The sequence below is a fragment of the Apodemus sylvaticus genome, chromosome 18 (genome assembly GCF_947179515.1).
Source record: "Apodemus sylvaticus chromosome 18, mApoSyl1.1, whole genome shotgun sequence".
Classification (NCBI taxonomy): Eukaryota; Metazoa; Chordata; class Mammalia; order Rodentia; family Muridae; genus Apodemus; species Apodemus sylvaticus.
In genome coordinates, this window is record NC_067489.1 from 62,291,385 (window position 1) to 62,304,710 (window position 13,326).

The following is a 13,326-nucleotide window of genomic DNA, read 5'->3' on the forward strand; positions in this document are numbered from 1 at the left end:
TGCTGAGAGACGTACTGAATGACTACTGATGTTTTGCCATAGGTTAGCTCTGCTCTCAGCCTTTGCCAGAGTGTAACCATGAAAACTGGGGTTTCCCCTGTAGGGTTTTAGCCACATTAACAAAAGAAATTTGTATTTGTTTAATGTGTATGAGTGCTTTGTTTGCAATAGGTCTGTGCACCATATGTGTGCCTGATGCCCTGGGAGGTAAGCAGAGGGCATCAGATACCCTGGGAATAGAGTTGTAGATGCCAGTGAGCTCTGTGTAGAGGTTGGGAAGTGGCACCTCACTTCCAGAAGATCCTGCTATACCACTCCTGGGCATATACCCAAAAGATTCCCCAGCATGTAATAAGGATACATGTTCCACTATGTTCATCGCAGCCCTATTTATAATTGCCAGAAGTTGGAAAGAACCCAGGTATCCCTCAACAGAAGAGTGGATGCAAAAAATGTGGTATATCTACACAATGGAGTACTATTCAGCCATTAGAAACAATGAATTCATGAAATTCTTAGACAAATGGATGGAGCTGGAGAACATCATACTAAGTGAGGTAACCCAGACTCAAATGTGACTCATAGTATGCACTTACTAATAAGTGGTTATTAACCTAGAAAACTGGAATACCCAAAACATAATCCACACATCAAATGAGGTACAAGAAGAATGGAGGAGTGGCCCCTTGTTCTGGAAAGACTCAGTGAAGCAGTATAGAGCAAAATCAGAACAGGGAAGTGGGAAGGGTTGGGTGGGAAAACAGGGGAAGGGAAGGGGACTGATGGGATTTTCGGGGAGTGGGGGTCCAGAAAAGGGGAAATCATTTGAAATGTAAATAAATATATCAATAAATTAAAAAAAAAAAAGAAGTTGGGAAGTGAAACCAGGTCCTCTGGAAGAGCAGACAGTGCTCTGAATAGCTGATTGATTACTCGATGTAAGTTCCTAAGACCGATGAGGGACAGTAAAGCGTTGCCTGTACCCTGGATATCTATCAAAGAATATGGCGGAGTAGGGCCGCTCCCTACCCAAATCAGGCTTCGGCCTACTCAACTCCATAGAAACAAAACCAGCGAGACTTCTGCTTCTCTACCAGACAACTGACTTTTGGAAATCATGTGACTGGCAGTCTGCTAATCTAGCTGATATGATTGGAAGGATTGGGAGACCTCTTCCCTTGTCCTCCACGACCCCCACTGTATAAGACAGCCCTGCTAGTTCCTGTCCTCTGAATCAGTCTCCCGGGGTGTTCTTACATCTGGTACTCACCATCGCCAACTGTCTGAGGTCCTGTCCCCCTGCTCCTCTGAATCCTGAGACCATATACACAGTGGCCCCTCAGGGGCAGGGGACCCACTTACTTATCCAGCACCCAATAAAATATTTTAAAAATGGGCTCAGAAAGAAACTCGTAATCACTTTTATCAGAGTTTGGGAGGAAAGCAAGAAGGTCTGGAAAGCTGTCAGTCTTGGAAGCTGCTGAAAGGAGGAAGACGAACAAGAGGAAGAGAGAAAGTTAGGCTTTTTGTTTCTGTTGTGATGGTCCAAGAAAGCCAGCATGTTTAGCAATGGAGGTTGGCAAGACGATTCACGGTAAAAGGGGAGGGGAAAGAGTGAGGGAGCCTGAAGCATCCAGAACAGCATGTTCAGGCTTTTAACCACTACCAAAACTGGGTGGGGGTGGGGGTAGGAAGGTGGGGCGGGGCGAGGGTGGGAGGGGGCGGGGAGGGGCGGGGCGGGGAGGGGCGGGGCAAGGGCGGGGCGGGGCAAGGGCGGGGGCGGGGCGGGGCAAGGGCGGGGGGCGGGTCGGTAGGGAAGTGGAAGGGTTACACTTGGAGTAAGAACTCATGAAAGCCATCAGGCTGCTTGGCAGAAGCATTATAAGTGGCTGCATGGGAAGAGGCCTTCTGGAAAACATAAATATATTATCTTCACTAAGAGGTAATTATTCTTTCCATCTTCTTAGCATGCCTTCAAGTATACCAGCTTTCTTAGGTAGAGGGAACTCCCGGCTAGATAGTTGACCAGCCTAGCTGAAGTAACTGTGAAAGGAATAGACCATCTTAGGTAATGTTCCAGTCTTTGAAACAGAGCCGGATGTATCGGAAGTACTTCATTCTTTTAACCAGAAGACCTACGGAGGGGGCGGTTGTTTTCCTCTCTAGTGTTAGCAACGAGGGATGCGGGGTTCCAAGCTGGTCTGTGGAGAAGTCCGTCCTCACCAGTTCTAAAGGTTATTGTCCTTTTCTAGCCATCTAATAAGAGAAGCTTGTCTTGGTAGTGGGCAAGAGCTAATTAACATCGAGGTCTACAATTGGTCAAAGTATCAAGAACAAGTGACTGTTGAGTGGGACATTGGTCACTGATGTCATCCCTTCCAAGGCTCAGGAACTATGGAAAGAAACAAGGGTGGAAAGGATGTGGGCACACGGGCTGGGGAGCTGGGCTGGGAAACACAGTCTTCTGGCTGCTGCGCATATGAACTCACAGTGCTTCCTGCACAAGACCTGTCAGCACATCACCGTGGGCGCAGCCCCACCCCTGGGAGCCACTGGCTGCTCGGGAATGAGGATGACGTTTCTTGTAGTGATATAACCAGCAACAAGTTTTCCATCTCTAGTAAAGGTGCTCGTGCAAGCATCCCTAACTAAAGTCAGTTAGTCATAAAGAAAGAAGGAAGGATGAAAAGAAAGAAAAAGTCATGAACGTAAGATGGGAACTTGATGAGAAGAGTTTCTTTGGGGGAACGAGGGGTAAGAAAACATAATGGGGGACTATGACCAAAATTCAATATCTACATCTAATGAGCCATTAAAAATAATACATTAAAAATTCTTAGAAAGATGAAATGATTATGAATATATGCAATATATACACACATACATTTACACATGAGCCCAATGCCCAAGCCTTAAAATCAAGCAAGCACTTCGAGATCTAAGAAGAAATAGATAGGAACTCAATAGTAATAGGATATTTCAACATTCCACTCTCCACAGTTTATGAAACACCCAGACATAAAATGGATGCAGAAGATGCACTTGAACAACACTGTAGATAAAACTGTGTGTGTGTGTGTGTGTTTGTGTGTGTGTGTCCCTTCCCTCATATATCCTCTTATATCCCTTCTATCCTCTTATATCCCTTCTTAAAATTTGAAAAGGAAGATAAAGGTATCAGGGCTGTATGAATACCCATTAAAGAAAAAAATTACTTTACCCTGGTCAAAAGAATGAATCTGAGTTCCACCACAGGCACTAAGTGGAGATCTGACATTCTGTGCTCCCAAAACATTGTCCAACTATTAGCACTTCTGTTGAGAGTTAATCCAACAAAGCCTGTCAGTCACCTGGCCAGGATCCTGCTTCTCAGGGAAGCTGAATCATCTGGAAACATACCAGGGGGATGGAAGGAATAATTAACCCCTTAATGAGGTGAGGGACTTAATCCCTGCCCCCCCCCCAGTCCAGAAGTCCTTTGACATGGTTACTGGCAGATTACCCCTCCTGAACTTGCCTGCTCCTCTGAATTCCAAGGCAAACAGTGCAAGGCGTCCTTTTCCCCACTTTGGTTCTGTTCTTTGAATACTGGCCCACATCGAGTTAGTCTAGTAGATGAATGCAGCCAAGCAGTCAGGTTCTCCTGCTTCTCTGAAGCCTCCACCCCATGCAGGTGCTTCCCAACCATCAGTGCCATATGTGCCTGTTTTACCTCAAGGCATGACTATGTGTTTTCCTCAAATCCATCTACCGTCTTCCAGAAGTCACCAAGTTTAGCTTGTCTGCTCTGTTGGTTTTGTTTGTTTGTTTGTTTGTTTGTTTGTTTGTTTGTTTTTTATACTTCAATGGAATGGTCCTTCCTGAGGCTGCTTTTAGATTCTGTTGACAAGGCTAAAGACCCACAAAAGCAAACTCCTGTTCCCCAGTAAAACACACACACACACACATACACACACACACACACACACACACACACACACGCTCAAACACATATTCCCATGTACTTACACACACGCAAATAACGCATACACATATAGACACACACACACACAGGAGGGGGAGAGAGAGACAGAGAGAGAGAGAGACTATCCAACAGCAAGAGAATACACATTTTTTTTCAAGAGTACATGGAACATTTTCAAGGATTGCTTGCTTATTAGCTCACTAAAGAAGTCTCAGTAAATCTAGGAAGATTAAAATCATGCCGCATAACTTTTCTAACCACAATGGAATGTAGCTAAAATAAATAGAAAGAAACCAGGAAATCTCACAAATATGTAAAACCTATACAACACTTGTAAACAAGTGGGCCAACGAAGACAACCCTGCCTGATTTGCATGGTCTGCGGATCAAAGCCAGGGCTTCATACGTACAGAGCACTCTCCCATCTGAGCTACATCCCGTGAAAAAAAAATTGACAAAATTCAGTGCTATTTATGGTTAAAAAAAAAAACAAACTTTCAGCAAACGAGAGACGAATTCACCCCATAATAATGCTATATATGAAAAGTTCATAGCTTATATTATACTCAGCAAGAAAACAGACAAAAGTCTTTCCTCTAAGATCTAAAACAAGGCTAGAATGCCCAAGAGCTGAAAGCCAGAGTGCTGGCTGACATGGAGAGAAAGAAACCAACAGCGTCTGAAAGGGAAGGAAGTCTGTGCAGAGGACGTGACCTGATACATAGAAAATCTTAAAACTTAAAAACTTAAAATAAAAACTGCTAGTCTAGGCTGGAGAGATGGCTCAGCGGTTAAGAGCACGGGCTGCTCTTCCAAAGGTCATTGTTTCAAATCACAGCAACCACATGGTGGCTCACAACCATATGCAATTAGATCTAATGCCCTCTTCTGGTGTGTCTGAAGACAGTGACAGTGTACTTATATATACATAAAATAAGTAAATAATTTTAAAAAAAACAAACGGCTAGTCTACTAAGTGAGTACAGTCAGGTTACAGGAAACACTAGCAACCCCGTGCTTCTGAATATAAGCAGCAAGCGACCAAAAGAGATGTGAAGAGCATAGTCCTATTTAAAATAGCTTCAAAAAGAATAAAATATGAAGGACTCCATTTATTCAGAGGACTAAAAGGCTAACACACCGAAAATCACAAGTCACTGGTGAAAGAAATTGAAGACACAAATAAAATAGGTATCGCGTGCCGATCTCTCATGACAAAGTGTTGCTTAAATAAAGCAACCTACATACAGATCAAATGCAAGGGGTATCAATGCTCAATGGCATTTTATAGAAATCAGGAAAAAAGGTCTAACATTCATCAGGAATCACAAGAGACCTGCAGTAGCCAAAGTGTGTCTGAGCAAGAAATTGTTCTAAAAGCACCACTTCTTGATTCCAAAATCTATAAAAAGTGAAATATTAAAGCCATTAAGGCTCGGTGAGATGTCTCTGAGGGCAAAGGAGCTTGCTACCTCACTACATAAGCCTGATAAAGTAAATTAAATCCTCAGACCCCAGGAAAGGTAGAAGAAGAGAACAGGCTCTTCAAGAACGACCTTTAGCTTTTACTTGTGCTCCATTACAGGTGCTTACAGAGTAGGGAAAAGGAAGATCAGGAGGGAATAGTTTATAATAATACTAATAACATATTAAATTTACATTTAAAGTGCAGCCTGAAACACTAAAACAGCAGCAACTAAAACAAAAGAGTAGAGGCAGGGCTGATGCTAAGGTCCTGTTCCCCAATTGGTTCTTAATCTGTCAGTAAAGAAAACCATAGACCAATTGCTGGGTGGAAGGGATAGGCGGGACTTAGAGAAGAACCAGGCAGCCATGTGAGGTCTCCGGAGGTGCTACTATCTCCTGCCTGGAAACGTGCCTGTGTTAGCTCTGCTCCTCCCACCTGCCCTAACTTTAGTTGGTCAGATGAATCTAGTCCCTGCTAAACATCTCTGACCACCGCACCTCCTGAAAAAACAAAAGTAAAACAAGACAAACTGCACAGCAGCAAAACCCTCAAACACAGAAACCACTGGAACGAAATAAAAATCCCAGAGCGGATCCACATATACAGCTAACTGATCCTCTAAATGGTCTTAATTAAGAATATACTATGATGGAAGCACATTCTCTTCAACAAACAGTACTGGGGAAGCAGTTGGATGGTTGTTTTATAAGACAGCCCCAAATTAATTCTGAATATCACTCTTTCGTCAGTGGTTCCAAACATTTTCTCCCATTTTGTAGATTATGTCTCTGTCCTGTTAACTGTTTTTCTTTGCTATGTGGAAACTTTTCCTTTGATTCTGACTCAGGGATCTGATCTTTTCCTTTGTTCTTTGTGCTTTTGGAGTCATACCGAAGAAACTACCTGGTCAAATGTCATGAAGGTTTTGTCTGTTACTTTCCAGAAATTGCAGTTCCAGGTCTTACACTTAAATCTTTAACCTGCCTTTTTTGTTTTTCTGGTGCCAGGGGTTAAACTCTGAGCTTTGTGTATGCTTAGCAAACACCCCACCCTTGAAATGCATCCCAAGGGCTTTTTGTGTTGTGTGCAGTTGTATGCTACTCAGCCTTAGCTCTGGCTTCCCTTGAATCCACAGATAAAAGACACACACAGTTGTTCATTTTCAACTTGCCTTCTTGGCACAATTGCCAGGCGCTACTATTTGGAAATGACCTGAATTGACATTTCTTGAAATAGGACACACAAATGTCCAAGGGTACAAAAGTCTACGTCCACATTCCCTAGTCATCCGAACAGTCAAAGCAACACAGCGAAGAGAGAGCTCCACCCTCAGACTAAACATTCCCCTAAGGATAACTCAAAGTCATGGTGTGCTTCTTGTGCCTCGTCCCTTCGTAGCCAAGCCAGGTGCCCCAGTTAGTTTCCTATTGCCATGATAAACCACAGTGACCAAAAGTACCGTAGGGGAGGCAGAGTTCATCTCAGCTTCCATTTCCAAGTCACAATCCAACACTGAGAAAAGTCAGGGCAGGAACCTGGACCCAGAAACCGAAGCAGAGGCCGTGGAGGGTGTTACTTAATGCCTCGTGCTTGCCTAGGTGCCTTTTTCATACAAGGCAGGACATTTGCCGAGGAGTGGGTGGCATCACACACAGTGGGCTGGCCCCTCCCACATTAATCATTGATCAAGAAAACGGCTGGCCTGTAAAACTGACCCCAGGCCAATCTGTGGAGGCCTTTGCCTCAGCTGAGGTTTCCTCTTCCCAGACGACCCTGACTTGTACCAAACTGACACATAATAAAATAATTAAAAAATAATAATAGCCAACAAAAAATTGTTGATTATACCAGCTATGTATACAAAAACGACTGGATAAAGAAACTGGGATGCATACACAATGGAATCGCTCATAACAATAAGGAGCAGCCACAAAGATGAACTTGGGAGATGCTGTTGTAAGTGAAAGTGTGGACGTATAGAGGACTACAAGTTCTCACTTATTGCAGAAGTTTAAAGTTGCTCTTGCAGCTGGGGAGGAGGCTCCTGGAGGAGCACGAGCAGCTCACGTAGAGGACCTAAGTCCAGTTCCCAGCACCCATGCCAAGCAGCTCACAACTGCCTGTACCTCAGCTCAGAAAATCTGAGCACACACACACACACAGCATGCCTGCTTGCTCACAAATAAAAAAAAAAATGTCAAAAATTGAACTCACATAAATACATAGTTGAATGGCGATTACCAGATCCTGGAAAGAAAGAAAGAATAGGTAACTACGACAGGGTTTCCTTTGCTTAGGAAAACCTAAAATGACTCTGGCCAGCCCGAGAGTGGCAAACGTGGCTCTGGCAGGCCCTGCCCTTCTTTGCCACGCCCTTCTGCCTTGCTAAAAATCATTAGCTTACATTCCTAAAGCTAGTCACCAAGGTCCATGCCCTTATTTGGCCAATCCTTCTCCAAGGACTTCTCTTGGACTACCAAGGTCCAGCAATCAAAGTATTGAAGTCCAGGAATCAAAAATCCCTTTTAGTCACCTGTTGTATTCCGTAGCTGCCTGCAGTTACTACGAACTGGGTTGCTGGAACGGAAGCTGAGGGATAGATGGGGAAGGGGCGAAAAGAAAGAAGGTCAGGACAATATTTTACGGATCGAGGCCCCAAGTTTAATGGTGGTCAGACCTTTTAACAGTTTGGGCAAGCCCTTCCCCCCAGACTCCGGACTGAGTTCTGGCCGAAGTTGGCTAGCTTCGCCTGGTGGTCCTTGTCTCGACTGCTCAGGCAGCTGGGTGGGTCACCTGCTTAATTCAGGAATTCGTAGACCTGGAGAACATAGAGCTTAACCTTCTCTCGGAGCTTCTCCACCCTAGGATTAAAAAATCCTGCTGTAACCTACTTCCCTATAGTCCTTTCTCAGATTCCTGCCCGAAGCCAGGGATTGTCCTTGGCTAATGTCAAGTTCCTACCAAGTGGCATGACTCCCAATATTGGCTCTGTACAGTCACCTAATTAACACGCCGATTAAAATTAAGCACCTCATCCTAACAGGCTTTTTTTGTTTTATCTTTACAAGCCACCATTTTCCTATGGGCCACATCTGTCTCCTCTCTATCCAGAGGTAGTCCATTGTCCCGTCCTCCAGACAAACACCACTTAGTGTTCTTCCTTTCTCCTTCTTCCTCTCCCTCTATCTCCTGTCTTTGTCTCTTGTTCCCTCTGGGGCAAATAAATCTTGTTTGTGCTTAGGACTTGGTCTTGGGAGTCCTGAGCCCACAGTTTTCCCTTCAAAGAATGTCTTGTAATGTTCTGTAGCACAGTAGAATAATTATGGTTGACAGCAATGAATTTAATATTTCAAATAGCTTCTAAAAAGGATTTTGAATGTTCCCAACCCAGATATACCTGTTGAGGTGATGCACTCCAATGGACTCTGGTTTACACATTGTATATATGGATTGACATGTCACACTGAACCCTGTAAATGTACAATTATGATACGCAGATTAAAAAATGAATAATAATTCATAGAAGAGTTTCCAAGTTTCAATTCTTTGTTTTTGTAGATCCTTTCCAGCACACGTTGATTTTTTTATTATTATTATTTGGCTTTGCTTATGTTTTACTTAGTTGTGACAGAAATCCTTACAACCCACCCTGTTCCTTCTTTCATCGATTTTCTAGGTTTGCTAGGAACTGGCTTTTCATGCCGTGCATACTGCCTCTAACACCTCCACCATCTGACAGCCACTCCACGGCCTGCCTCGCGATGCCTTTGAAGAGCTGGCATGACTACACAGCCAGCAAAAATTGGGTTAACAGCGCCTTAGAAAGCCTCTAGGGTGCCTTGGACAGCTCACACAACGCAGAACAGGAAACAGAGAGCATCTGGGGCCTAAACGACAAACGGTCCTGATGGAAACCAGGCCACAGAGTCCCAGAGTCATCTTCCCAACTCAGATTGCCTCTTTTGCAGAACCTCGGACCAGAGTAGGCTCCACTGTCGCAAGGCTTCAGAAGCAAACTCCCAAGAACGTCTTGGCCTAGCTTGGTTCATTTTACACTCCCTGCCCACCATCTCCCTATCCCTGTGGCAAGCCTCTTTGGGAATCAAATATAATCCATGCTTTTTATTACCACTAGATTCCTGCATGTCTCTTCCCAACTGGCCCACTAACTTCTCAGACCCTCTTGGTTGTCATTCTTCTCACAAGTTACCTATGGAAACTGTCCCTAACAGCCTCCCACTACTAGGCAGTTCTGGGGCTCTCGGAGTCTCTATCTCTCAGAGATTTTAATAATTCTCTACTTAATTAGCTATAGCCTTCCTCTCCCTGTCACTTGTGTGAGGCTATCCAGACACATTAGGAGATGTTTCTGCACTGAATAAATATCTAAATTCTTAAAGAACTCAAGCCCTGTTCCTTAGCTGAAATCTGATCCTCTGTCCTTTAAACTAACCCTCGAAGGTTGCCGAAAGATTTGTTGCAGGGTGGGCTGATGTGGTGGGGTAGGGTGTTTGGTTTTAAGGTGGAATGTTTGTCCAGATTCTTTAGGCTGTCATCATTTCATTAATTAATGAGAACACAGGCAATTAATGGACATAGGCAAATCTAGAGGAGCATTGTTCTGAGCTCTACCACCTCCTTACCGCTGCCCTTTCACGCAGAAACACATTCTGTAACCTAGGGAAACCCGCAAGTCCTCGGCTTCAAAATCCTATGTGAGTGAACCAGTCAGATCTTGCTCTTCTGCAACCAAAATAAATAGAAATGACTTACACACTAAGAAGGGATGAAAGAAGAGTGGGAAGAAAGATTTAAGTTGTTATCTTGATTATGACGCCGGAACCTTTATATGTCGAACTTCTCCTCACATCCCTCGGCCAGGATTAGCTGGTAATCTGCTGGTTCTCAGCCTGGGACTTTTCAGGTTGTAAACAGAGCTGCAGGTCAGGCTCGCTGACCCATCAAAGGGAACTGGATCTACAAGCGTGGTCTCAGCTTGGGCACCATCTTGTTGCCATGGCAGCCGAACTCATGGCTTCTGGCCAGTGTGAGCACGGCGAGCATGGGGAGCACGGGGAGCACAGTGAGCACGGCTCTGGCAGACCTTGCCCTTTTCTCCTATGCCCTCTGCCTTGCATTCTTAAAGCTAGTCACCAAGGTGTATTCCCTCTTTTGGCCAACCCCTCCTCTTCCTCCTCCTCCTCCTCGCCCTCCTCCTCTTGCTCCTCACCCTCCTCCTCCTCCTCTTCCCTAGGCTGATTGCTGAGGCCCCCTTTTACCTTCATAAACCACCATTTGCCTATGTGCCATGTCTGTCTTCTCTCTATCCAGAGAGAGTTTTTTGTCCCCTTTGTTTTCCTCCTCTCCAGGACAAATGCCCCCCCCACACACACACACACACTCCCACTATCTCTCCTGTCTTTGTCCCTTATCTCTGTTCTCTGTTCCTCTGCAGCAAATAAATCTCCTTTACACTTTGAACTTGGTTTTGGGGTCCTGAGCCAATCAATCCTTTTTATCTCAGGGTCCAGAGAAAGTCTCAATCCGCACAGACATTCTCTCTAATGCTTGAGTTAGCGGAGCAATCACACATGACCAGGGAAAAATTCCTATCTGAATAGTAAAATAAATAAATAATAATTTGTAAAGATCAAAAGGTTATCTGTTGGTAAATTAAATTCTCTGGGGAAATTGTCACCTAGGCTGTCTAATTCCATAATTATTTGACTTTTTCAATCCAGTATAGTACTCCTTATACTCCTTACAACAACAACAACAAAAATCACTTTTGTTTTGGGAAGAGGAGAGCAAGAGAGGAGAGAGGAATGGGAGCAGAGAGGGGACAAGATTCTTATGAACTAGAATAAGAAAGATGGTGGTGGTTCATGGCATTAATCCCAGCGTTCTAGAGGCAGAGGCAGAGGCAGAGAGGCAGAGGCAGAGAGGCAGAGGCAGAGAGGCAGAGGCAGAGAGGCAGAGGCAGAGAGGCAGAGGCAGAGGCAGAGGCAGAGGCAGGCTGATCTCTAAATCTGAGGCCAGCCTAGTCTATAGAGCAAGTTCCAGGACAACCACGGCTACACAGAGAAATGCTGTTTCAAGAAAAAAACAAAAACAAAAACAAAAACAAAAGAAAAAAAAAAAGAATTATAAAATGATAACTATTTTAGTGTGAAGTTTCCAATGAAATTAAAAGCAAAACTGAAAAGTTTTTCTTCTTAACAAAACTGCTGCATGTACTGTGTATATCTTGAATCTAAATGTGTATTTGATAATTACATCAAGCCACTGAGTAATTAATTTTTGAGATAGAATCTCCAAGTAGTGTACAGAGCCATATTGGGTGTCATGCCACATGGTAGGAACTTGACATTAGCCAAGGACAGTCCTTGGCTTCTTGCAGGAATGGGAAGTAGGTTACAGCAGGAATTTTTATCCTAGGGTGGAGAAGCTCAGAGTGAAGGTTAAGCTCATTGTTCCTCCAGGTCTATGAATTCCTGAATTAAGCAGGTGACCCACCCAGCTGCCTGAGCAGTCAAGCCAAGGACCGCCAGGCAAAGCTAGCTGACTTTGGCTGGAGTCTGGAGGGGAAGGGCTTGCCCAAACTATTAAAAGGTCTGACCGCCTTTAAAGTTGGGGCCTCGATCAGTAAAAGAATAGTCCTGGCCTTCTTTCTTTTGAACCCTTCCCCATCTATCCCTCAGCTTCTGTTCTAGCAACCCAGTTCATAGTAGCTGCAGGCAGCTACGGAATACAACAGAGTAGCACAAATTGGCCTGGAATTGCTCCTCTTTCTCCCTTCCTTCCTTCCTTCCTTCCTTCCTTCCTTCCTTCCTTCCTTCCTTCCTTTCCTTTTTTTTTTTTTGTTTACTCGTGTGTGTCTTAGCTACTGTTCCCGTGCTGTGAAGAGACACCATAACCAAGACAAGTCTTACAAAGAAGTCATTTAACTGCAGGCTTAGTTGCAGTTTTATAGGGTTAGTCTATGATCACTCACCATTTAGGCAGGAAGCAGACAGGCATGGTATTAGAGCCCTTGCTGAGAGGCTTTATATCCTGGTCAGCAGGAAGGGGGCGGGGGAGGCCATGGGCCTAGCATGGGCTTTTGAAACCTCAAAGCCCAGCCCTCAGTGACATGCCTTCTCCCAAAAGTCCCACCTCTTAATTCTTCCCAAACAGTTCCACTTACAGAACCAAACATTCAGACATGAGCCCATGGAGGCCACTCTAATTCAAACTACCCCTTGTTAGGGTGGGGGGGCGAGTGTGTGTGTGTGTGTGCGCGCGCGCGCGCGCGCGTGCATATACATACACACATCAGTGTCACAGCATGCCTGTTGAGATCAGAGAATAATCTGCAAGGGATTGGTTCTCCCCTTTTACCAAATGGGTACTGGAAGTGCCATTGAGTCATCTCAAAAACCCCAAATCTTAAGTCAACATGAACTACATAGTAAGACTCTCTGAAAAGAAAAATAAACAATCCAACATAGAAAATAATGATGAATGTTGACTGTTGCCTTGGTTGGATTAGGGATTATATGGGTGACATAGCCTATTCTGGATGAACCAGGTATGACTCTGGTATGTTTAACTGAGGGAGTGGCGAGGCTATCCCTGAATGTGATTGGCAATATTTCATACACCAGGGGCTGGGTGAATAAGAGGACAAATGGTGTACAAACATTCATGCCAGCAAACTTCTATACACATAAGCAAATCTTTAAAAAGGAAAAAAAAAAAAAAGAAAGAAAGAAAGAAAGAGAAAAAAAAAAAGAAAAAAGTCCTGGCCTTGAGAGGAAAAGGGTGTTGCTATATAGTGTAGGCCTAGAATTTGTCATCCACCTGCCTCGGCCTCATGAGTGCTGGAACTACAGGCATCTATCACAATACCCAG